Below are 26,540 nucleotides of genomic sequence, written 5' to 3' on the forward strand. Positions count from 1 at the left end.
AGACTTCAATTTCTTGGAGAATAATTCTGGGATAGCTGAGAGCAGAAGGGGAGGGCGACTGAGTCACCAATTCTTCAGCTGACAAAGCAGTATTAAAGAATCCTTGGGCTCACTGGCTCAGGGCATCCTTCTGACTTTACAATCAGGTTTCAGAGTTACACATTGTTCACATGTAGGCAATTATTCAGCAGGATAGACAACAAAGATTTAGTGTTTCTTGCTTACTTGGATTATCAGAAGGCCTCAGGCTGGAGGAGCAACACCTCATTCTATCTGGTAGTCTCCAACCTGATGACTTGAACTTTGACTGGTAATTTTGCCCCCTCCCCTCCCTGCTCTTCCATTCTTCATTCCATGTACACTCCCACCCCTCCCTTCTCTTCTCCTCACCTGTCCTTCAAATTCCCTTCCTCCTTCTGTTTCTCCCGTGGTCCACTCTCTTCTATCAAATTCCTTCTTCTTCAGCCCTTTACCTCTTCCACCTATCACCTCCCAGTTTCTTACTTCAACCCTCTCTCTCATCTTCTCCTCTCACCTATCGCCTGCCCATTTGTATTCCTCCCCCTCCCCCACTTTCTTACTCCCCCTTCCTCTCCACTCCTGAGGGTCTTGGCCCAAAACGTTGACTGTTTCTTACTCTCCAGAAATGCAGCCCGACCTGCAGCAGAGGACATTGCAGAGCGAACAGCTCGGTCTCTGGGAGGTGCGGAGAGAGGGCGAAGGAATCCATACTGCACAGGAGAGTGGGCGGAAGGGAGGCTGTTGGAAATGGAAGGGTGAAACGTGAGAGACAGAGTGAATGCTCCCTCTACAACAGATGGAGAGGGCAGGGAGCGTCTTGCTGAAGGCACGGGCCTTCGGGGGAGTCTAGCAACAGACAGGTGACTCCTGTGGATGTCGGGCTGTTCCGAGTCAGTGGCTCCCGGGATTGGATGTCCGTGTGAGTAGGAAGCGGGGGGGCCAGTCAGTCGGCAAGCTTGGAGTTGGGGGTAACGTCATCGGCCACTCTAGGGGTTAATAATGAAGATCAAAGCCTGAAGGTTGATCGGATATCTGGAAGTTCAAACCCAATGCCTGAAGCCTGGAGTCCTATCCTATCCGTGTGGGTGGCGGAGTTTTGCTGTTGTTGTCTGTAATGTCCGCCAGGCATTGTGGGCATGCTATGTGGAGACACTTGCGGGCTGCCTCAGCACAACCTTGGTTGTTAATACAAACGGCTCATTTCACTGTGTTTCAATGTACGTGTGATTAATAAATATGAGATCACGGAGGACGTTTTGGAGGCGGGTGGGTGGAGGGAGAGGGTGAGGGAACCCTCCCCGTTCTTGTTCTTGGAGGTGAGAGTGGTATGAGAGCCGTGCAGAGAGGAAGTGTGGCTGAGAGAGAGCCTGCCATTCAAGGCAGAGGGAAGTCAGGATTTGCGATAGGAGAAATTTCTCAGAAACAGAATCAGTTTATTATCACTGACATGCAGCCAAATTCCCCCACCCCTCTCTCTATTCCCCACTCTGGCCTATCACTTCCCCCTGGGTCCCCTCCTCCTTCCCTTTCTCCTATGGTCCTCTCTCCTTCCTTTTACCTTCCACACCCACCTGGCCTCACCTATCACCTTCCACTCCCCCCGCCTTTTTTATTTTGGCAATTTTCCCCTTCCTTCTCGGTTCTGAAGAAGCGTCTGTGCCCAGAGTGTGGACTGTTTACTCTTCTCCATCGACGCGGCCTGACCGGCTGAGTTCCTCCAGCATTTTGTGACTGTTGCTCTGGATTTCCAGCGTCTGCAGACCTTCTAGTGTTTGCGATGTCACGAAATGTGTTGTTTTTGGGCAGCAACACATTTCGTTCATTTGTTATGGTCTTTCCATGACCACGATTGTTCTTGGCAAATTTTTCTACAGAAGTGGTTTGCCATTGCCTTCTTCAGGGCAGTGCCTTTACAAGAGGCCACTTCAAGGGGGGTGGGGGGGTCACTAATTGTAGAAATGAGGAGAGGGCATGTCCTGGGTGGTGGGGGTCCCTGATGATGCAGAGAAGAAGCACCATCTTAAGCAGTCTCTTCATCAGAACAGGCTCCAAAGGAAGGGAGAAACAAAGAACAGAACGGGCTTGCCAGGAAACAGGCTGATGGTGGGGGGGGGGCGGGGGGGGGGGAGTGGATTTTGTCGTGTTACCTATGAGAGAATGAAATACAAACAGAATACATTGAATACACCAGCAGTGTTAATAGTTCCGGTCGAGGATCTGTTCTCCTTGTGGTTTTCTGGATTTCCTTTACCTTTCTGGATGTGCCTGTAATAGACATTGGTCACTAGCCTGAAATGGGAGTAAGTCAGGAAGGGAAAGGGAGGAGTTCCCGGGAACCAGGGGATCAACATGGAAGCTGGTCGCAGAGGGACTGAGGTGTTCCTGCGTGTCAATATCTTAGAGGACCTGTCTTGGGCCCTACACATTGATGCAGTTATGAAGAAGTCACCATATATTTAATTAGCAGATTAAGAAGATTTGTTCTGTCACTAAAGACTGGCAAATTTCTACAGATGTACAGTGGAGAGCATCCGAACTGGTTGCTTCACCATCTGGTGTGGAGGGGCCACTGCAGGACTGGGAAAAGCTGCAGGAAGTTGTCAACTCAGTCAGCTCCATCATGGACACTAGCCTCCCCAGCATCGTGGACATCTTCAACAGGAAATGCCTCAAAAAGAGGCAACTCCCAACACCCAGGGCGTGCTGTCTTCTCATTACTACCTTAGGGGAGGAGGTACAGGAGCCTGAAGGTGCACACCCAGTGATTCAGGAACAGCTTCTTCCCCTCTGCCATCAGGTCAGTGAACCCATGAACACTACCTCTCTACTTTTTCCTCTCCTTTTCACTACTTATTTACTTTTTATTTTTCTTATCGTAACTTAACACAAATACTTAAATATGGCACAGTACGGCTGCCACAGAACAACAAATTTCACAGCATATGTCAGTGATAATAAACCTGATTCTAATCTTGTGTGAATGCAAGAGGTCACACGAATGTAGCCATCAGGTTCAGCAGGAAAGGACAAAGCGGGGGGGGGGAGGGTTGACGGGGTGTAAAACAAGAACCAACCATTTCACATACCCCACAAAGAGACAGGCATTGTCCAGTCCTACGTGAGTTCCCACAGATTAGATTTGGAGAAAGTATTGGGAGTTAAAGGAGGGATTATTTATGAGTTGAACCAGGCGGGACAACTGTTTGGATGTCTGCCCAGGGAAGAAGTTGAGGGTTTCCTCAGGACTCTGCAGTGTGGGGTGACGGGTTAGATCTCTGCCCGGGGCAGAAGAATAATGTGAGCTGCCTTAAGACTATTCACCAGTAGCACTCACATCGACAGTGATGAAATTCTTTGAGAGGTTGGTTATGACTAGACTGAACTCCTGCCTCAGCAAGGACCTGGACCCATTGCAATTTGCCTATCGCCACAATCTCAATGGCTCCCCACACGGCTTTAGGCCACCTAGACAACACAAACACCTATGTCAAGATGCTGTTCATTGACTATAGCTCAGGATTTAATACCATCATTCCCACAATCCTGATTGAGAAGTTGCAGAACCTGGGCCTCTGTACCTCCCTCTGCAATTGGATCCTCGACTTCCTAACCGGAAGACCACAGTCTGTGCAGATTGGTGATAAGATATCCTCCTCGCTGACGATCAACACTGGTGCACCTCAGGATGTGTGCTTAGCCCACTGCTCTACTCTCTCTATATCCATGACTGTGTGGCTAGGCATAGCTCAAATACCATCTATAAATTTGCTGATGATACAACCATTCTTGGTAGAATCTCAGATGGTGACGAGAGGGTGTACAGGAATGAGATATGCCAACTAGTGGAATGGTGCCACAGCAACAACCTGGCACTCAACATCAGTAAGATGAAAGAGCTGATTGTGGAGTTCAGAAAGGGTAAGACAAAGGAACACATACCAATCCTCATAGAGGGATCAGAAGTGGAGATAGTGAGCAGCTTCAAGTTTCTGGGTGTCAAGATCTCTGAGGATCTAACCTGGTCCCAACATATCGATGCAGTTATAAAGAAGGCAAGACAGTGACTATACTTCATTAGGAGTTTGAAGAGATTTGGCATGTCAACAAATACACTCAAAAACTTCTATAGTTGTACTGTGGAGAGCATTCTGACAGGCTGCATCACTGTCTGGTATGGAGGGGCTACTGCACAGGACTGAAAGAAGCTGCAGAAGGTTGTGAATCTAGTCAGCTCCATCTTGGGAACTCGCCTCCAAAGTACCCAGGACATCTTTAGGGAGCGGTGTCTCAGAAAGGCAGTGTCCATTATTAAGGACCTCCAACACGCAGGGCATTCCCTTTTCTCACAGTTACCATCAGGGAGGAGGTACAGAAGCCTGAAGGCACACACTCAGCGATTCAGGAACAGCTTCTTCCCCTCTGCCATCCAATTCCTGAATGGACATTGAAGCTTTGGACACTACCTCACTTTCTTTTTAATATACAGTATTTCTGTTTTTGCACATTTAAAAAAAAAACTATTCAAAATACATAATTGATTTACTTGTTTATTTATTATTATGTTCTGTTTTATTTAATATTTTTTCTCTCTCTGCTATATTACGTATCGCATTGAACTGCTGCTGCTAAGTTAACAAGTTTCACGTCACGTGCCGGTGATAATAAACCTGATTCTGATTCTGAAGTCGAGGGTTTCCTCGGGACTCTGCAGTGTGGAACTCAGCAAGCCAGGCAGTATCTGACAGAGGGAGTGGCTAGAGACCTCTTCCCTCTTTCTTACCGATCCTGGTGAAGGGTGGGGACACTGCCTGACCTGCCGAGTTCCTCCGCACCATGCGTGCAGCTCCAGAGCTACAGGGATGTTTATTTAATTTATTTATTTATTTAGCGATACTGAGCGGAACAGACCCTCCCAGCCCAACAAGCCACGCTCCAACTGCAATTCCCGATTTAACCCTAGCCTAATCACTGGACAGCTTACAATGAACAATTAACCTGCTAGTCCTGGTGCCGGGTACAACTGTACTTTTTTCCGTAGATGCTGCCTGGCTTGCTGAGTTCCTCCAGCATTTTGTGTGTGTTACTAACCGGTATGAAACCCACACGCTCACAGGCAGAACACACCAGAACTGAACTCTGAAATCCGATGCCCTGAACTGTAATAGTGTTGTGTGTTGGGGGGAGGAGAATTACCATGTACTCGGAGTCTTACTGCTCCTCACTTTCTTGTAATTCTATCTCTTGCTCTTCCTATCTTTCCTTTCGGTTAGCCCTGACGAAGGGTCTCAGCCAGAAACGTCGACAGCGCTTCTCCCTATAGATGCTGCCTGGCCTGCTGTGTTCCACCAGCATTTTGTGTGTGTTGTTGTTTGAATTTCCAGCATCTGCAGATTTCCTCGTGTTTGTTCTTGTAATTCATCTTTGTTTCAAACTCCTGGGGGTGCACATCTCACACAGTCTCTCATGGTCCCAGAACACATCCTACACAGTCAGGAAAGCTCACCAATGCCTCTACTTCCTGAGGAGACGGAAGAGAGCTGGACTGTGCACATCTACACTCAGGTCATTCTACAGACTTCTAACAATCTGTATCACTGCTCGGTTCAGAACCTGCTCTGTGAAGGACAGGAAGGCTCTACCATGGGTAGCCAAGACTGCCCAATGCATCACTGGTAGCACCATCCCACCCACCATCAGGAACATATATACAGACAGGTGATGGGAAAAGGCCAGCAGTATCATGATAACGCCCACCACCCGGCTCATGGACTGTTTGTCCCATTTCCATCAGGGAGGAAACTACGCAGGATACACGCCAGGACCATCAGACTCAAAAACAGATACTATCCCCACGCAGTAAGACCACCCACTCACCCACCCCTCCACACCCTCAACCACTCACTCACCCACCCCTCCACACACCCCCAACCACCCACTCACCCACCCCTCCACACACCCCCAACCACCCACTCACCCACCCCTCCACACCCCCACCCCACCCCTCCACACCCCCAACCACCCACTCACCCACCCCTCCACACCCCCACCCACCCCTCCACACCCCCAACCACCCACTCACCCACCCCTCCACACACCCCCAACCACCCACTCACCCACCCCTCCACACCCCCAACCACCCACTCACCCACCCCTCCACACACCCCCAACCACCCACTCACCCACCCCTCCACACCCTCAACCACCCACTCACCCACCCCTCCACACACCCCCAACCACCCACTCACCCACCCCTCCACACACCCCCAACCACCCACTCACCCACCCCTCCACACCCTCAACCACTCACTCACCCCACCCACCCCTCCACACCCCCAACCACCCACTCACCCACCCCTCCACACACCCCCAACCACCCACTCACCCACCCCTCCACACACCCCCAACCACCCACTCACCCACCCCTCCACACACCCCCAATCACCCACTGACCCACCCCTCCACACCCCCAACCACCCACTCACCCACCCCTCCACACACCCCCAACCACCCACTCACCCACCCCTCCACACCTCCAACCACCCACTCACCCACCCCTCCACACACCCCCAACCACCCACTCACCCACCCCTCCACACACCCCCAACCACCCACTCACCCACCCCTCCACACCCCCACCCACCCCTCCACACCCCCAACCACCCACTCACACACCCCTCCACACCCCCACCCCACCCCTCCACACCCCCAACCACCCACTCACCCACCCCTCCACACACCCCCAACCACCCACTCACCCACCCCTCCACACCCCCAACCACCCACTCACCCACCCCTCCACACCCCCACCCACCCCTCCACACCCCCAACCACCCACTCACCCACCCCTCCACACACCCCCAACCACCCACTCACCCACCCCTCCACACCCCCAACCACCCACTCACCCACCCCTCCACACCCCCAACCACCCACACCCACCCCTCCACACCCCCAACCACCCACTCACCCACCCCTCCACACACCCCCAACCACCCACTCACCCACCCCTCCACACCCCCAACCACCCACTCACCCACCCCTCCACACACCCACAACCACCCACTCACCCACCCCTCCACACCCCCAACCACCCACTCACCCACCCCTCCACACACCCCCAACCACCCACTCACCCACCCCTCCACACACCCAACCACCCACTCACCCACCCCTCCACACACCCAACCACCCACTCACCCACCCCTCCACACCCCCAACCACCCACTCACCCACCCCTCCACACACCCCCAACCACCCACTCACCCACCCGTCCACACCCCCAACCACCCACTCACCCACCCCTCCACACACCCCCAACCACCCACTCACCCACCCCTCCACACACCCCCAACCACCCACTCACCCACCCGTCCACACCCCCAACCACCCACTCACCCACCCCTCCACACCCCCAACCACCCACTCACCCACCCCTCCACACACCCCCAACCACCCACTCACCCACCCGTCCACACCCCCAACCACCCACTCACCCACCCCTCCACACCCCCAACCACCCACTCACCCACCCGTCCACACCCCCAACCACCCACTCACCCACCCCTCCACACCCCCAACCACCCACTCACCCACCCCTCCACACACCCCCAACCACCCACTCACCCACCCGTCCACACCCCCAACCACCCACTCACCCACCCCTCCACACCCCCAACCACCCACTCACCCACCCCTCCACACCCCCAACCACCCACTCACCCACCCCTCCACACACCCCCAACCACCCACTCACCCACCCCTCCACACACCCCCAACCACCCACTCACCCACCCCTCCACACCCCCAACCACCCACTCACCCACCCGTCCACACCCCCAACCACCCACTCACCCACCCCTCCACACCCCCAACCACCCACTCACCCACCCCTCCACACCCCCAACCACCCACTCACCCACCCGTCCACACCCCCAACCACCCACTCACCCACCCCTCCACACCCCCAACCACCCACTCACCCACCCCTCCACACACCCCCAACCACCCACTCACCCACCCCTCCACACACCCAACCACCCACTCACCCACCCCTCCACACCCCCAACCACCACTACTTTATCACTTCCTGTCAGAGTCACCTTATGTACAGACACTCCTGTGCCCAGCGTCACTTTATGGACGTACAATCAATCTTATGTATTTATATTTATTGTGTTTTTTAATTATTTCTGTGTTCTTTATCTCATTGCATTTTTTGTGCAGAGAAACCATTATTTCATTCCCCTTTACAGTTGTGTACTGGAAATGACATGAAGCCATCTTGAACAAGTGGTCATGCAAGCTTGATTTCGACTCTCAAGACAAGTTTGGACTGGTACATGGATGACAGGGGTATGGAGGGCTATGTCCCCATGCAGGTCGATGGGAGTGGGCAGTTTAAATGGTTCGGCATGGACTGGATGGGCCGAAGGGCCTGTTTCTGTGCTGTACTTCTCTATGACTCTATAATCTTGAGCTTAAAAGCCGCACACACATGCATGCACGCACGCAAACACAGACACGCTTGTGTGCAAAGAAGTTCCTTGTTCACACGGCGTTTACAGAGTAAACATAATAAATACAATAAATGTAACGAGAATTGCACAACAGCAAGGTGCAGAGGTTGTGGTGCACTCTGAACAGAGCAGGAATGCCACGCCAGCATGACGCTGGCAGTTTCAAACAATGCAGGGGTCCGAAAGGAACCCTACACAACCATGAGAGAGCTCGATGAGCTGAGCCCCTCTGAATGGAAGGGCCCGCAGACTCTGGTTACAGAACAGGATGTTTCAGACTGAGGTGAGGGGAGTTGAATTTCTTCCCTCAGAGGCTGCTGATCCTGCGGAGTTCTGAACCTCCGAGGTCGGCAGTGACCAAGTCAGTGAGTATATCTTTGGGAAAAGGTACATTTCTGGGAATGAGAGGGGGTGGGGGATGGGAGAGCTGGAAGATGGTAATGATAGAAATTAGTGTCCACATTAAACGATGGAGGAGGGTAGAAAGCTGAATCCTCACCAACCCCAATCCTATTCCTATATTTCTGAGGTGCCTCGCCACCACCTCCTCGGGGCATTTTACAAAGGCCTTGCCACTTCGAGAGTGAGATCCTCAAGCAACAAATTCAAGGTTCAAGGTTCAAGACTGTTTAATGTCGTTTCCAGTAGACGTGTGTATTGATTATTAACTGAGGTCATGGTTACTGAGACACATTAGCAAGCAATGCCCTGTGAACAATAAAACTTCACACAACTAGGTAACTAGTTAACTAATTTTAAGCACAAGTGATTCTGCAGACACTGGCAATGCAGAGAAACACACACAAAATGCTGGAGGAACTCAGCAGGTCAGGGAGCATCTGTGGAGGGGAATAAACAGTCGATGTTTCAGGCTGACACCCTAAGTGGCCTATTAACCAGAATCCACTGTATTTACATACTAATCTCTCAATTCCTGGACTAGATCCAACCTGTAACTTATTCCTGGAGTATCAGTTACTTTGCTTATAAACACCTAAACACATAAATTAGATCCCAGTGTGAAATTCACTCCTGGATACTTTTATTCCAATAGTTCAGCACCCAAGCACTTTCATTAGGGTTCAGACTCCTGGGAATACGCAGTTCCTTGTGTACATTTCCAAGATCATCAGTTAGATTATAGTCTAAAGGCACTTGGACTTGGGCCCCATATCTAAGAAAGGATGTGCTGGCATTGGAGAGGGTCCAGAGGAGATTCACAAGAATAATCCCGGAAATGAAAGGTTAACGTATGAGGAGTGTTTGATGGCTCTGGGCCTGAACTCACTGCAGTTTAGAAGATTCAGGGGGAGATCTCATTGGAACATATCAGATATTGAAAGGTCTAGATGGAGTGGATGTGGAGATGTTTGCTATAGTGGGGAAGTCTAAGACCGGGGGCACAGCCTCAGAATAGAAGGACATCCCTTTAGAACAGAGACGGAGGAATTTCTTTAGCCAGAGTGGTGATTCTGTGGAATTCACTGCCACAGGTGGCTGTGGAAGCCAAATCACTGGGTATATTTAAAGCAGAAGTTGACAGTTTCTTAATTAGTCAGGGCATCAAAGATAATGGGGAGAAGGCAGGAGAACAGAGGGATAATAAATCAGCCATGGTGGGCCAAATGGCCTGAACACTCCTGTGTCTGATGGTCTACCAGCAGCTGTGTATCAAACATTGGAATGACAGGGTTGCCTTCCAAACTGCCACTCACTCTACTGTACTGCCACCAAGTCGATACAGCCCTGGTATGGACTTCAGTTGGAGCACAGGAACTGGGACATTGTGTTACAAGATATTGGTGAGACCATGCCTGGAATAGAGTCTGCACTTCTGGTCACTGCACTATAGGAAGGATGTTATTAAGCTGGGGATGGTACAGAAAGAATTCACAAGGATGTTACTGGGACTGGGAGGCTTAAGTGATAAAGGGAGTCGGGATGGGTTGGGACTTTATTCCCTGTAGGAGGCAGAGGGGCGACCGTATGGAGGTTTACAAAATCATGAGGGGCAGAGATAAGGTGGGTGGTCACAGTCTTTGTCCTAGGGTATATTGGCGCTACGGTAGTGTAGTGGTTAGCTGTGGTGAACTACATATACCTGTCTGGACACGTCCCTCTGCTGACTGCTCCTGTGGCTCCTCCCACAGACCCCTGTATAAAGGCGATTGGAGGCACTGCTCCCCCCTCAGTCTCCGAGATGCCGTGCTCCGTTCTGCTGCTAATAAAAGCCTATCGTTCACTTCCCGTCTCCGAGAGTTATTGATGGTGCATCATTAGCGCAACACTATTCCAGCTTGGGGCGTTCCAGAGTTCAGAGTTCATTTCCGGCACCGTTCCGTAAGAAGTCTATTTAGAGTGGGTGGGTTTTCTCCGAGTGCTCCAGTTTCCTCTCACAGTCCAGAGACGTACCGGGTAAATTAACTGGTGATTGGGTTCGGGTTAATCGGGGTTGTGGCTTTGCGGGGGTGGCGTGGCTCAAAGGGCCAGGAGGGCCGACTCCACACTCGATCACTAAATTAAAAAATAACAAAATGTACCCAGAATGCCTGGATTGGAAATGGTGCAGGTTAGTTTTCCTTATCACAACTATGTGGAAACATACAGTGAAATGCATCGTTTGCGTTAACAACCAACAGGCTGCCCCAGCCTGCAAAAGCCCCCACGCACCTCAGTGCCAACGTAGCGAGCCCACAATGTTCCGCAGAACAACATAAATAAGCTCCTTTTCCATCCCAGCTTCCAAGAGGACCACAACCTTGTCATGGTTTGGGGGTTTTGTGCGCCTCGATGATTCAGAGAACTATAAGACACGGGAGCAGAATTAGGCCATTTAGCCCATCGAGTCTGCTCCGCCATTCCATCGTGGCTGATCCCGGATCCTATACACCCGCCTTCTCGCCATATCCTTTGATGCCCTGACCAATTAGGAAGCTATCAATTTTTGCTCTAAATATACCCACGGTCTTGGCCTCCACAGTAGTTTGTGACAGAGCATTCCACAGATTCACTACTCTCTGGCTAAAAAAATCCTCCTTACTCTCTTCTAAAGGGTCACCTCTTCAATTTTGAAGCTGTGCTCTCTAGTTCTGGATACCCCACCATAGGAAACATCCTCTCCACATCCACCCTATCTAGTCCTTTCAACATTCGGTAGCCTTCAATTCTTCTAAATTCCAGTGAGTACAGGCCTAAAGCTGCCAAACACTCCTCACACATTAATCCCTGAATCATCCTCGTGAACCTCCTCTGGACTCTCTTCAATGACAACAGATCCTTAATGAGATATGGCGCCCAAAACTGTTGACAATACTCCAAGTGCAGCCTGACTAGAGTCTTATAAAGCCTCAGCATTATCTCCTTGCTTTTATATCCTATTCTCCTTGAAATGAATGCCAACATTGCATTTGCCTTCTTTACCATGGACTCAACCTGTAAATTAACCATCTGGGAGTCTTGCACTAGGACTCCTAAGTCCCTCTGCATCTTGACGTTTGAATTTTCTCCCCATTTAGATAATAGTCTGCACTATTTTTCCTTTTACCAGAATTGCATTATCATACATTTCCCAACACTGTATTCCATCTGCCACTCTTTTTTGCCCATTCTTCCAATTTGTCGAAGTCCTTCTGCAATCACATTGCTTCCTCAGCACTACCTACCCCTCCACCTACCTTCATATCATCCGCAAACTTTGCCACAAAGCCAGCAATTCCATTATCTAAACCATTAACAAACAATGTGAAAATTAGTGGTCTCAATACTGGACTCCTGAGGAACACCACAAGTCACTAGCAGCCAACCAGAAAAGGCCCCTTTTACTCCCACGCTGCCTCCTACCTGTCAGCCATTCCTCTATCCATGTCAGTATCTTTCCTGTAACGCCATGGGATTTTATCTTGTTAAGCTGTCTCGTGTGTGGCACCTTGTCAAATGCCTTCTGAAAATCCCAGTAAATGACATCCACTGTCTCTCCTTTGTCCACCCTGCTTGTTACTTCCTCAAAGAACCCTAGCAGATTTGTCAGGCAATATTTCCCTTTACAGAAACTACTGTTTGTATCTTCCACAGTGAAGATAGATGCAAAGTACCCATTAAATTGATCTGCCATTTCTTTGACCTCCATTACTACCTCACCAGCATCATTTTCCAGTGGTTCAGTATCAACTCTCACCTCCCTTTTACTCTTTATATAACTGAAAAATCTTTCATTATCTTGCTTATATTATTGGCCAGTTTGCCCACATATTTTATCCTCTTCCCTTCTTATAGCTTTTTAGTTGCTTTTTGTTGGATTCTAAAGACCCCCTGATCATCCAACTTCCCACTCACTTTTGCTACATTATATGCCCTTTCCTTGGCTCTTAGGCAGTCCTTAAGTTCCCTTGTCAGCCACAGTTGCCTGACCCCTGCCACTTGAGAGCTTCTTCTGTGGGAATTATTTATCCTGTGCCTTGTGAACTATTCCCAGACACTTCAGCCACCTCTGTTCTGCCGTCATCCTTCTCCTATCCACCTGGGCAAGCTCCTCTCTCATGCCTCTGTCATTCCCTTTATTCCACTGTGATAAATTGTACCACGGCTTCTGGCTGCTCACCTTCCCAATTCAGGATATCGTGGGTGCCTTCAGAAACATCCCAGACCCTGGCACCTGGGAGGCAAACTACCATCCGTGTTTCCTTTCTGCGCCCACAGGATCATCTATCTGTCCCTCTGACGGGGTCCCCTATCACTGCTGCCATCCCCTTCTGTTCCCTCCCCTTCTGAGTCACAGGGCCAGACTCAGTGCCAGAGGCACGGCCGCTGGTGCTTCCCCCCAGGTAGGACGTCTCCACCTCCCCAACAGTACTCAAAATGGAGTACTGATTGTTGAGGGGGACGGCCACAGAGGTACTCTTCACTATCTCCACTGCCAGGGATTGTGGACCTTCATTACTGCCCTAAATGCCAACGGTGTACCAAGCAGTAGGTAAGTAAGCAAGTTTCCAAACCAGGCGGCATCACAGCCTGGTACGGAAACATCAATGCCTTTAAACATAACATCCTACAAAAGGTAACGGATTCGGCCCAGTAAAGCCCTCCCAACAACTGAGCGCATCTGCACGTCATAGGAAAGCAGCTTCCATCATCAGAGATCCCCACCACCCAGACCGTGCTCTTTTCTCACTACTACCATCATGTAGAAGGTACACGTACACAACGCTGGAGGAACTCAGCAGGTCAGGCAGCATCCGTGAGAAAAGAGTAGCCAACGTTTCGGGCCGAGACCCTTCATCAGGAATGGGGGGGAAGAGAGGGCCGAAGCCCAGTAATAGAGATAGGGGAGGGGGTAGGGCCTAGAGGCGCCAGGAGGAGCTAGAAGGTACAGGAGCCTCAGGACTAACACCACCAGGTTCAAGAACAGCTACCATCAGGCTCTTGAATAAAAGGTAATACCTACATTCTTGCCCCATCATTGAGATGTTCCCACAACCAATAATCTCACTTTAAGGACTTTTTATCTTGTTATTTCAAGTTCTTGTTATTTATTTATATTTGCATTTGCACAGTTTGTTGTCTTCTGCACTCTGGTCGATCTTTCACTGATCCTGTTACAGTTATTATTCTATAGATTTGCTGAGTCTGCCCACACGAAAATGAGTCTCAGGGTTGTATATGGTGACATATCTGTACTCTGATAATAAATTTGCTTTGAACCTTCCCCGCTCATCCTCTTCACAGACAGGCCGGCAACCCCAGGACAGGCCACTTCTGGGTCTCCAGTCTTCGGCCGTGGATTATCAGACTCACAGACATTCAGCCTCTGTCCTCTGGTAGGTCAACCTGGGGGCCTTGATCTCTGAACTCTGATCTCTGCACCTTGACCCTGATATCCTGTGCCCCATTGCCCTGGATTAGACTGCACCCTGTCCATCTCGTGATGCTCGTTTAAGGGTTAATGTTAGGACTGGTAGCCAGTTCATAGTGCCGTGCTGATGGGGCTCGGGAATTAGTGACTCACTTCCGGTCTCCGGCACCAACCGCATCCAGTGACATTCAGAGAAAGTTGCAGCCTTGAAGCTGGGAATGAAGAGGAAGGAAGTTTCGGGAGTGGGTTGGGCCCACAGTGATTAACTCCCCCCTCCCACTGAGAGGCACCAAAGGGGTGTGGACAAAAAGAGGCAAAAAATAAAGATAATTCCCAAAGAAATTGGCAGCTACCGAACCTGGATCTGTGGGCTCATTGTGAGAGGCTCCTTAACGAGGAGCACACACTAAATGCTGGAGGAACTCAGCAGGTCAGGCAGAAGAATAAAGAGTCAGTACTTTGGGCTGAGACCTCCACCAGGACTGGGAAGGAACAAGAGTCAGACGATGCTGGAGGGAAGGAGGACAAACTGGGAGACAGGTGAAGAGTGAGGGAGGTGGTGGAGGTGATCAGTGGAAGAGGAGAGTGGGCCAGTGGACGGAGGAGGTGAGGAGAAGAGAAGGGGTGAGAGGGGAGCCAGAATGAGGAATGGAAAAAAGAGGGAAGGAGGAGATGTTACAGAAATCGATGTTGATGCTGTCAGAATAGAGGCTGAGGTCCTGCTCCTCCAACCTGAGAGTGACCTCACCATGACAACAGAGGCGGCCTTGGACCGACACGTCGGAATGGGGATGGGACGTGGGATTAAAGTGGGTGGTTACCGGGGAATACCGCCTATCGTGGTAGACAGAGTGAGGGTTCTCAATGAAGCTCTCCCCCCAATCTACATTGCGCCCCCCTGATGTCGAGGAGCAACGTTGACGGTAGAATACTGGACAGACGCCCAGGTGAACTGTTGCCTCACCTGTCTGGGGTCCAGGGACGGTAAGGGAGGGTGTGTAGGGGCAGGTTGGGGTGTTTTACCCCAGAATATCTGCAGAACCTCTATTTAAAGAGGAAGCCTGCAGGTCAAGCCTCAGCCCACTGGTGTGGGCAGGGTTGTGGGTGACATGGTGGCCCCTAGAGCGCAGCTGTTACCTCACAGTTCCAGAGCCAGGTTCAATCCCCACCTCCGGCACTGTCGATGTGGAGTTTGCACGTTCTCCCTGTGAGCACATGGGTTTCTCCAGGGTGTTCTGGTCTAGGCGTGAAAGGGTTGGTGAGCTAACTGGCCAACAGTTTGTGGGTGAGGAGGTGAATCTGCTCGGGGGGGGGATAGGAATGTGAGGAGACACAGATTAGTGTGGGATTAATGTAAACAGGTGTTTGTGGTCAGCACAGACTAGATGGGCCGAAAGCACTTCTCATTGCTGATTGTTCGATGAACAGAGGAGGAGGGGTGTCATGTGCGGCGGGGTTGGAGAAATGGTTAGGAGAAACGGGATAAACCCAGAGTGGCGACTGCTCTCAAAGATTCAAAGTACATTTCTTATGCAATATCCAACCCTGAGATTCATCTGCCCACAGACAGCCACGAAACAAAGAAACCCCATGGAACCCGTTCAAAGAAAAACATCAGACACCCAACGCACAAAACGACCATGTCACATAAATGACAAAAAACACAGAATACAAAACATCAAACGTGTCCAGACTTATTCAGTTCCACTCAGTCTGGCACTGTGTCGTTCATTACCTATGGACATCCCGATCAAAATCGCCCAAACTAGCAACAAAAAAAGCAGCGACCAGACACCAGGAACACATCCTAACATGATCCACAGAGCCCAAAACACAAACCGCGGCGACTAAACCTTGTCCAAGATCCGGGACTCCGGTACCACCCTCTGACAGAATCGAGAGACAGAGACCGTTTGAATGCAGGGGTCTTCCCCCGGGAGCAGTGAGGGAGAGGGGGAGAGGGAGAGTGAGGGAGAGAGAGAGGGGGGGGGAGAGGGAGAGAGGGAAGGGGAGGGGGAGGGGGAGAGGGGAGAGGGAGAGAGGGAGAGGGAGAGAGGGAGAGGGAGAGGGGGAGAGGGAGAGAGGGAGAGGGAGGAGGGAGGTGGAGAGAGGGAGAGAGGGAGGGGGGAGAGGGAGGGGGAGAGAGGGAGAGAGGGAGGGGGAGAGGGAGGGGAGAGGGAGGGGGGGAGAGGGGAGAGAGGGAGGGGGGAGAGGGAGGGGGGAGAGAGGGAGAGGGAGCGAGGGGGGGAGAGGGAGAGAGGGACCACTTGTCTTTCCTGTAGCACGCTGATCAAACTGAAACACAAATGTGGCCTCGACAACATCTTACAGAACACCCAGCCTCTGGAGCCAGTGCCCAGTGCTGAAGGCTGGTTTGCCAGAAGCCTTCCTCACCACCAACTCCACCATCAACCCCACTCTGAATGCACCATTACTGGGGTGCCATCTTAATGCCGTGGTCAGTGAGACCGTCAGCCACCCTACCCTTCTCCTCCCTCCACACCGCGGATCTCCATCAGGCCAGTCACTCACGGAGCATTAACGAGTGCTATAGATTGAAGACATCTCTCTCTCTCACCACACACACACACACGCACATGCACACGCACAGGTACGTGCACACACACACCGCACGCACACACACACACACACCACACGCACGCACCGCACCACCACACACACATAAAGGCATAGGCTCACACACAGATGCTCACTCTTTCTCAACAAATGCAGGACACACACAAACACTCATGACACACAGGTACTTGCACAAACAATGCTGGAGACACACCCTGTGACACACACAGTGTGACAAACGCACATCCTGTCACACACACAGTGTGACGAACGCACACCCTGTCACACACACAGTGTGACAAACGCACATCCTGTCACACACACAGTGTGACGAACACACACCCTGTCACACACACAGTGAGACAGAGACACAACCTGTCACACACACAGTGTGATGAACACACACCCTGTCACACACACAGTGTCACAGAGATACACACCCTGTCACACACACAGTGAGACGAACGCACACCCTGTCACACAGACACACACTGTGACTGAGACACACCCTGTCACACACACAGTGTGACAGAGACACACCCTGTCACACACACAGTGTCACAGAGATACACACCCTGTCACACACACAGTGAGACGAACGCACACCCTGTCACACAGACACACACTGTGACTGAGACACACCCTGTCACACACACAGTGTCACAGAGATACACACCCTGTCACACACACAGTGTCACAGAGATACACACCCTGTCACACACACAGTGAGACGAACGCACACCCTGTCACACAGACACACACTGTGACTGAGACACACCCTGTCACACACACAGTGTGACAGAGACACACCCTGTCACACACACAGTGTGACAGAGACACAACCTGTTACACACACAATGTGACGAACACACACCCTGTCACACACACAGTGTGACAGAGACACAACCTGTCACACACACAGTGTGACTGAGACACACCCTGTCACACACACACAATGTGACGAACACACACCCTGTCACACACACAGTGTCACAGAGACACACCCTGTCACACACACAGTGTGACAGAGACACAACCTGTCACACACACACAGTGTGACAAACACATGCCCTGTCACACACACAGTGTGACAGAGACACACCCTGTCACACACACAGTGTGACGAACACACGCCCTGTCACACACAGTGTCACAGAGATACACACCCTGTCACACACACAATGTGACTGAGACACACCCTGTCACACACACAGTGTCACAGAGATACACACCCTGTCACACACACAGTGTCACAGAGACACAACCCTGTCACAGTGTGATAGACACTAACTTTGACACACTGCAGTTTAATATGTCTTGAGCAGATTTTGTTATTAGTCTGCCGGACTCCTGGCAACAGGGGATGTTGTGACCCTGCCAAACACATTCTTTACCAGACCAGCAGTGGAAACCATAAAAAACCTTCCCTCTGTGCCCGTAATTGTGGATAAAATATTGACTTACAGTCGCTGTGGCGAAGCCTTCGTGGGGAATCAGTGTTTGCCTCCCCAGTCCTCAGTCTGTTGATCCCTCCTGCACTCAGGCTAAAGTCCTCCGAGCAAGTTCAGCTTGTGACTGGAGCTCTCTTCTGTCAGTCAGTAAGGTCAGTTTGGGGGCGTGCGTATGTGATGTGTGAAAGGCAGGCAGTGAGAGAGAGAGAGAGGGGGGGGGAAGCACTCTGTGGCTGCTCTACACAGAAGCTTGGCAGTTCTCTGCGTCCGATCTAGCTCTGGCACAGTGCACTGAGTTGGGCTTTAACTCACTCCCTGCCTCACGTGACCAGCTGAGACGGGATTTTCATCCACCCCGCCTCCTCGTGGGTCCAAGTCAACTGTCTTCCAGAGTGGACCAGGACCGGCTCTCTGTACAGGGCGGTTCCTGACATTGACGAGGAGAGAGCGTTTCCACCAGTTCTACTGTGACACGTGGACCGAAGGGGACCAGCAGGCCCCCCACCACAGCTGAGGCTCCCTCTCCTTAGAGGGATTAGTTTTACTTGTCACATGTACATTGGAACACACAGTGAAATGCACCAAATGCGTCAATGACCAACGCAGTCCGAGGACACGCTGGGCAGCCCACAAGTGTTACCACGCTTCTGGCAACAACGTAGCGTGCCCACAGCTCACTAACCCGAACCCGTACGTCTTTGGAATGTGGGAGGAAACCAGAGCACCCGGAGGAAACCCTTGCGGTCAGGAGAAGAATGTACAAACTCCTTACCGACAGCATTGGCAACTGAACTCGGGTCCCTGGTGCTAAAAGTACTGCACTACCGAGCCCATGAATTGTTCAAAATGGTTCTTAATTGTCCTTATTCCTCAGCTCCCCTCCTCTTCCCACCACAGATGCTGCCTGACTCGCTGAGTTTCTCCAGCATCTGGTGTGTTGCAAAGTTCAGTTGTAGTCTGTCCTCAAGATCTCTACGCCCAGCGGTGAGTCAGTGTCAGTGGTTTCCCCGGGATCTCACTCCCAGCACTGAAGCTCTAACAGTCTCTCGGGCGGGCCTGGCCGAGCACTGGAACTCGAGGTCCTGAAAAGCCTGTCCTACCATTTGAGGGTGAGTGAGGGGGGCGAGGTTTGCTGTTGTCCTGTTGTTTAGTTACACTAACATATTGAAGACAGTTAACATATCTCATTATTTAGGGATACAGCACAGAGTTGGCCCTTTGGGCCCTTCAAGTCGAACCACCCAGCCTAATCACAGGACAATTTACAGTGACCAGTTATCCATCTTTGGGCTGTGGGAGGAAACTGGAGCACCCGAAGGAAACTTACGCAGTCACGGGGAGAACGTACGAACTCCATCAGAGGACGCCGGAGTTGAACTTTGAGCCCTGTCACCCCGAGCTGTAACGGTACCGCACAGATTGCCACACTGTGGTGTGCCTGAGTTTCGCTGCTTGCTGTTTTGTTATTGTTGTTGCTGTTTGTGTTTTCTGGTGAACATTGTGGGAATGTGATGTTGGCAATGGAAGCACAGCGACACTTACGGGACACTCCCGGCACGTCCTCAGAATGTGCTGGTCGGCGAAGCAAACGTCACTGTACGTTTCGATGATGAATCTGAATGCGAATTCTACCACGGTCCCTAGTGCCCAGGAGCAGCTCACATCGGTCACACAATTGACAACAGCCCCTCCGACTCCCCTCCCAGCACCCTCACAGGGGGAATGTACCCCTGACCCCTGACCACCTCACCAGCCCCTCCAACTCCCCTCCCAGCACCCTCACAGGGGGAATGTACCCCTGACCCCTGACCACCTCACCAGCCCCTCCGACTCCCCTCCCAGCACCCTCACAGGGGGAATGTACCCCTGACCCCTGACCACCTCACCAGCCCCTCCGACTCCCCTCCCAGCACCCTCACAGGGTGAATGTACCCCTGACCCCTGACCAGCCCCTCCAACTCCCCTCCCAGCACCCTCACAGGGGGAATGTATCCCTGACCCCTGACCACCTAACCAGCCCCTCCGACTCCCCTCCCAGCACCCTCACAGGGGGAATGTACCCCTGACCCCTGACCTCCTCACCAGCCCCTCCGACTCCCCTCCCAGCACCTGACCCCTGACCAGCCCCTCCAACTCCCCTCCCAGCACCCTCACAGGGGGAACTGTACCCCTGACGCCTGACCAGCCCCTCCAACTCCCCTCCCAGCACCCTCACAGGGGGAATGTACCCCTGACCACCTCACAAACCCCTCCGACTCCCCTCCCAGCACCCTCACAGGGGGAATGTACCCCTGACCACCTCACCAGCCCCTCCAACTCCCCTCCCAGCACCCTCACAGGGGGAATCTACCCCTGACCCCTGACCAGCCCCTCCGACTCCCCTCCCAGCACCCTCACAGGGGGAATGTACCCCTGACCCCTGACCAGCCCCTCTGACTCCCCTCCCAGCACCCTCACAGGGGGAATGTACCCCTGACCCCTGACCAGCCCCTCTGACTCCCCTCCCAGCACCCTCACAGGGGGAATGTACCCCTGACCCCTGACCAGCCCCTCCGACTCCCCTCCCAGCACCCTCACAGGGGGGATGTACCCCTGACCCCTGACCACCTCACCAGCCCCTCCGACTCCCCTCCCAGCACCCTCACAGGGGGAATGTACCCCTGACCCCTGACCACCTCACCAGCCCCTCCGACTCCCCTCCCAGCACCCTCACAGGGGAAATGTACCCCTGACCCCTGACCAGCCCCTCCGACTCCCCTCCCAGCACCCTCACAGGGGGAATGTACCCCTGACCCCTGACCAGCCCCTCCGACTCCCCTCCCAGCACCCTCACAGGGGGAACTGTACCCCTGACCCCTCACCAGCCCCTCCGACTCCCCTCCCAGCACCCTCACAGGGGAAATGTACCCCTGACCCCTGACCAGCCCCTCCGACTCCCCTCACAGCACCCTCACAGGGGGGATGTACCCCTGACCCCTGACCACCTCACCATCCCCTCCAACTCCCCTCCCAGCACCCTCACAGGGGGGATGTACCCCTGACCCCTGACCACCTCACCAGCCCCTCCAACTCCCCTCCCAGCACCCTCACAGGGGGGATGTACCCCTGACCCCTGACCACCTCACCAGCCCCTCCAACTCCCCTCACAGCACCCTCACAGGGGGAATGTACCCCTGACCCCTGACCACCTCACCATCCCCTCCGACTCCCCTCACAGCACCCTCACAGGGGGAATGTACCCCTGACCCCTGACCACCTCACCAGCCCCTCCAACTCCCCTCCCAGCACCCTCACAGGGGGAATGTACCCCTGACCACCTCACCAGCCCCTCCGACTCCCCTCCCAGCACCCTCACAGGGGGAACTGTACCCCTGACCCCTGACCACCTCACCAGCCCCTCCAACTCCCCTCCCAGCACCCTCACAGGGGGAATGTACCCCTGACCACCTCACCAGCCCCTCCGACTCCCCTCCCAGGGAGAATGTACAGCAACGTTCCCCTGACCGCCTCACCAGAATGCCTGCCCTGTGACTACTCAGAGTGGAGGAACTCCCAGGCAGGGTGGGAGTACCAGGAGCCTGGGCAGTGGGAGGGCATTGGCAGAATGCAGCAAACTGTCCACTGTCACCTTGTTACCTGACCCGTCACATCACACTCCACCCATCCCTCACCTCCCCGCCAGTCTCACACCACTCACTGCTTGTTCCATCTCCTACCACCTGTCCCCTCACCCTCAGCCAGCGGGGAGGTATCGGAGTCACCAGCGCACCAGGTCTCTGCCGCAGAGAAGGATGGTTCCACTGTGACAGCCATCGGCTCCCTGAACCAGTCACTTGCTCCTGGTTACAGAGCGATGGAGTGATCCACGATCCTGCTGCCCACACACAGCTGGCACTGTAACTCAGAGAGAGCCCCAGCCCCTGCCACATGACCTCCTGTGCCTCCCCGTACTCTAACCTGATACATTGAAAGGGCGGCCTGTCTGCGGACATTATCACCAGCTTGCTGGTCAGGAAAGAGTTAAACTCGAGATGCGAATTATTCTGCGATCCCCTTCACTCGGGACCATTAGCAAACCTCAGCTGCACCAGGCCTGACTGAGGGAAGTGGGTGTGAGGTCCCCACCCGAAACGCTGGAGGGGCAGAGGGCTCGATCAACAGACCCTCAACCACTGACCAGTGAACATTGTGGCTGCGTCTGTGACAACTCAGGGCTGATGGCCTCAGAACAAAGGGAGGAGAACAAGGACTCAGTGTCCGAATACAACCACTTGTACAACAGGGGCTGACTGTACACAGACACGCCGGTATGAAACAGAGCTGAGTGTCCCAGCTCTGACTGTGTGTAGAAGAGTCTGACTGTATGCAGAGATGCCTGTATGGAACAGCGAATGTCTCAGCACTGTTTGTGTCTGTCTGTATGTATGTGTCTCACTCTGTGTGTATCTCTGTATTTGTATAGATGTGTTTGTGTGAGTGTCTCTCTGTGTGCCTGTGTCTGCATTGTGTGTGTGTGTGTGTCTCTCTCTCTATCTCAATCTATGTACATGTATCTACATCTGTGTGCGGATCAGTGGATGTAACGGGCACTGGGCGTCTCAGAGGTGCCTGCATTAAACAGAACTGGGTGTCGCAGCGCTGACTGTGTGTGTGCAGTAACGTGTCTGTGGATTGAGAGTACCACCCTGACTTTCCTGTTGTGTGCTTCAGGAGTAAGTACCTGATGCACCATCAATAACTCTCGGAGACAGGAGGCGAACGATAGGCTTTTATTAGCTGCAAGAGACCACCACACAACATCCTGGAGACTGAGGGAGGAGCAGTGCCTCCAATCGCCTTTATACCGGGGTCTGTGGGAGGAGCCACAGGAGCAGTCAGCAGAGGGGCATGTCCAGACAGGTATTTGTAGTTCACCACAGAACCCCAGTGAATTGCCTTCACAAACGCAATTACTGTAAACACAGCAGACGAATTGTTCACCACACTGAATCAGTGTACAGGTAGAGGCTAAATTCCATCTGTAGACCCAGGGCTTCAGACTGTAGTGGTATTATTTTGTTAAAAGCTGGCACAGTAGTGTAGTGGTTCTCGATCTTCTGCTTGTGGTCCACTTGTGACTTTCATTTACCCATATGGCCCCCACCCTCCATAGTCTCTGTTAGCTGCTAAAGTTGATTTTGGTCAGCTATACTGATTATTCTAATATGCGGTCAATATTTATGTTTTAACAGGATATGAGTAGTCATCATTGTGTGCCGTGTCATATGACATTATCATTATGTGCTATGACATGGACGATCACGGTCTTTCCATGACCATGATTGTTCTTGGCAAATTCTTCCACAGAAGTGGTTTGCCATTGCCTTCTTCTGGGCAGTGTCTTTACAAGACGGGTGACCCCCAACCATGATCAATACTCTTCAGAGATTGTCTGCCTGGCGTCAGTGGTCACATAACCAGGACTTGTGATATAGAAACATAGAACATAGAAAACCTACAGCACAATACAGGCCCTTCAGCCCACAAAGCTGTGTGAACATGTCTTACTTCAGAAATTACCTAGTGTTACCCATAGCCCTCTATTTTTCTAAGCTCCATGTACCTGTCCAGGAGTCTCTTAAAAGACCCTATCGTATCCGCCTCCACCACTGTCGCCGGCACCAGCTGCTCAATCAACCGTCCACCAGCTGCCCCCAAGGCTTCACCTGACCCTGATCCGGGTGAGGGGGGAGGTAAGGGGGGGGCTAAGCAGGTGCTACACCTTACCCAAGGGTGACCTGCAGGCTAGTGGAGGCAAGGAGTACTCTACCCTCCTTTGGTGAAGATGTATCACCACCTGAGGTACTATTATATGTTAAATATAATGTTACAGGTGAATATGTACAAATATTTCAAAACTGTGAATGGGAAACTTTATTTATAATATATATAATGTTCTTCCAACTAGCAACAAGCTGCTTAATATTGTTATATTAGGGTATTTTGTGAGATCCTTGAGACTGATGCAAATGAGTGAATTTTGACTATCTGGTTGCGACTTGGTTAAAGGTAGTCCAAGCTGATTGCTGCTTCATTTGCATCATCCAGCATACTTTCCCACTCATTTCATTCAGGGCAGCAATTAAATAACATACATCAGTTCATTTTTATTTATATATTTTAGTAATATGTCATTAAAACAGTAAACTTATCACGGCCCATTCAACTCTCCTGTGGCCCCCAGTTTCTTGTATTTTTACTTGTGACCTCTGTGGAATTTGGCATGGCCCCGGGGGGTGGTGGCCATATGGTCTCCATTGAGAACCACTGCACGACTGCACTCTGCTGTTGAAAAGGAAGCCACAGTTGGATACAGGGAGGATAGCGTGCCTATCCTTACTCGACACTCGGAGACTGGGACACTCACAGTGTTCCTTTTGACATCATGATGACATAACCCTTTCAATTCAACTCCAGAAGACAAGTTCTGATGAAAAAGACTTCCACATATCCTCATTCTTCCCTTCATCAAGAATTCTGCAGGGATGGAGATGTACTGTCAGAGTTATTTAGTGAGAATTGGAATTGGTTTGCTGAAAACACAAAAAACGAGAAAAGTCTGCAGATGCTGGAAATCCAAGCAACACACACAAATTGCCGGAGGAATTCTGCTGTTCATGCAGATTATGCTTGGCCTGCTGAGATCCCCGAGCATTTTGTGTGTTGCTTGGTTTATTGAAAAGTTTGTCTTGCATACAGTTCATACAGATCAAATTGCATCAAGGTCAAACAAGATGGAACAGCAGAATGCAGAGAGAGTGCATTGCAGGAAGATAATAAGGTGCAAGATCATAGTGAGATAGATGGTGAGGTTAACAATCCATCTTATCACACAAGAGATACAAATAGGTATTATAACAATAGAGTAGAAGCTGACCTTGAGCATGGAAGTACACAATTTCTGGCATTTCAATCTCCTGCCTGATGGGAGAGGAAAGAAGCGACAATCTCTGGCTGTGCAAGAAGTCCAGCCAGGGTCATAGAGGGGGGGCTGGGAAAAAACTCTAGCTGTCCACTCTACTTATGCCTATTATCATCCTGTACACCCTCTATCAAGTCACCTCTCAGCCTTCTCTGCTCCAAAGAGAAAAGCCCTTGCTCACTCAACCTATCCTCAAAAGACATTCTCTCCAATTCATTCAGATCCTGGTAAATCTCCCCTGCACCCTCTCCTATAGGAAGCTTTCACATCCTTCCTATAATGAGGTGACCAGAACTGAACACAATACTCTGATCGGAGTTTTGGAGAGCTGCAACATTACCTCATTGAACTCAATGCCCTGACTAATGAAGACCATATATATGCCTTCTTAACCACCCCATCAACTTGTGTGACAACTTTGAGGGATCTGTGGGTGTCTGTCACAGTTATAGGAAAGACTGGAAAGAGTGCAAAAAAGATTTATGTAAATTTTGTGTGAGTTGATAAGGAAAATGGTGCCCGAATCTTAGGGAGGGGGTGGACAACCTAGGACTTTATTCCTTGGAATGTTGGAAAGTGAGGAGTGATCGTGTAATGGTGTACGAAACCACGAGGGGCAGAGATAGGGTGGAAGCACAGTCTTTTACCCTTTTACTTCCAAAAAACCCTGAATCTCCGCTTCTTTTCCTGTACCCTATTGAAGGGTGTTGAGGATAACAAGGAGAGGGAGCTGAGCGTCATAGTCCAAGTACAGAGTCTGTCTATGTCATCATATCCTACCCGGAGATTCATTTTCTTATAGCCATTCACAGGAAAATAAAGAAATATAATAGATTTTCTGTAAAACTATTCATAAACAAATACTGACAAGCAACTAATGTACGAAAGAATACAAATTGTGCAAATAAATAAATAAATGATACTGAGATCATGAGTTATTGAGTACTTGAGAGTGAGTCTGTAGATTGTGGAATCAGTTCAAAGTTGAAGTCAATGAAGTTATCCACACTGGTTCAGGAACCTGACGGTTGAGGGGTAATAACTGTTCCTGAACTTGGTGCTGTGGGACCTGATAGTTGAGGGGTAATAACTGTTCCTGAACCTGGTGGTCTGGGGCCTGATGGTTGAGTGGTAATAACTGTTCCTGAACTTGATGGTGAGGGACC

General features: G+C 51.5%; 1 protein-coding gene across 2 annotated transcripts in view; it reads right to left on the bottom strand.

Moving 5' to 3' along the window:
* The window catches only part of sorbs3 (sorbin and SH3 domain containing 3), a 108,455-nt gene extending 89,806 nt beyond the window's left edge, over positions 1-18,649 (bottom strand). The window contains exon 1 of one of the 2 annotated variants that reach the window (XM_073061683.1): positions 18,427-18,649. The gene's annotated coding sequence lies outside the window, so the exon portion shown is untranslated. The remainder of the gene's footprint in view (positions 1-18,426) is intronic. The other variant, XM_073061691.1, reaches the window with a different exon arrangement.
* Positions 18,650-26,540: the final 7,891 nt, after the last annotated feature.

This window comes from Hemitrygon akajei, chromosome 1 (assembly GCF_048418815.1).
Source record: "Hemitrygon akajei chromosome 1, sHemAka1.3, whole genome shotgun sequence".
NCBI lineage: Eukaryota > Metazoa > Chordata > Chondrichthyes > Myliobatiformes > Dasyatidae > Hemitrygon > Hemitrygon akajei.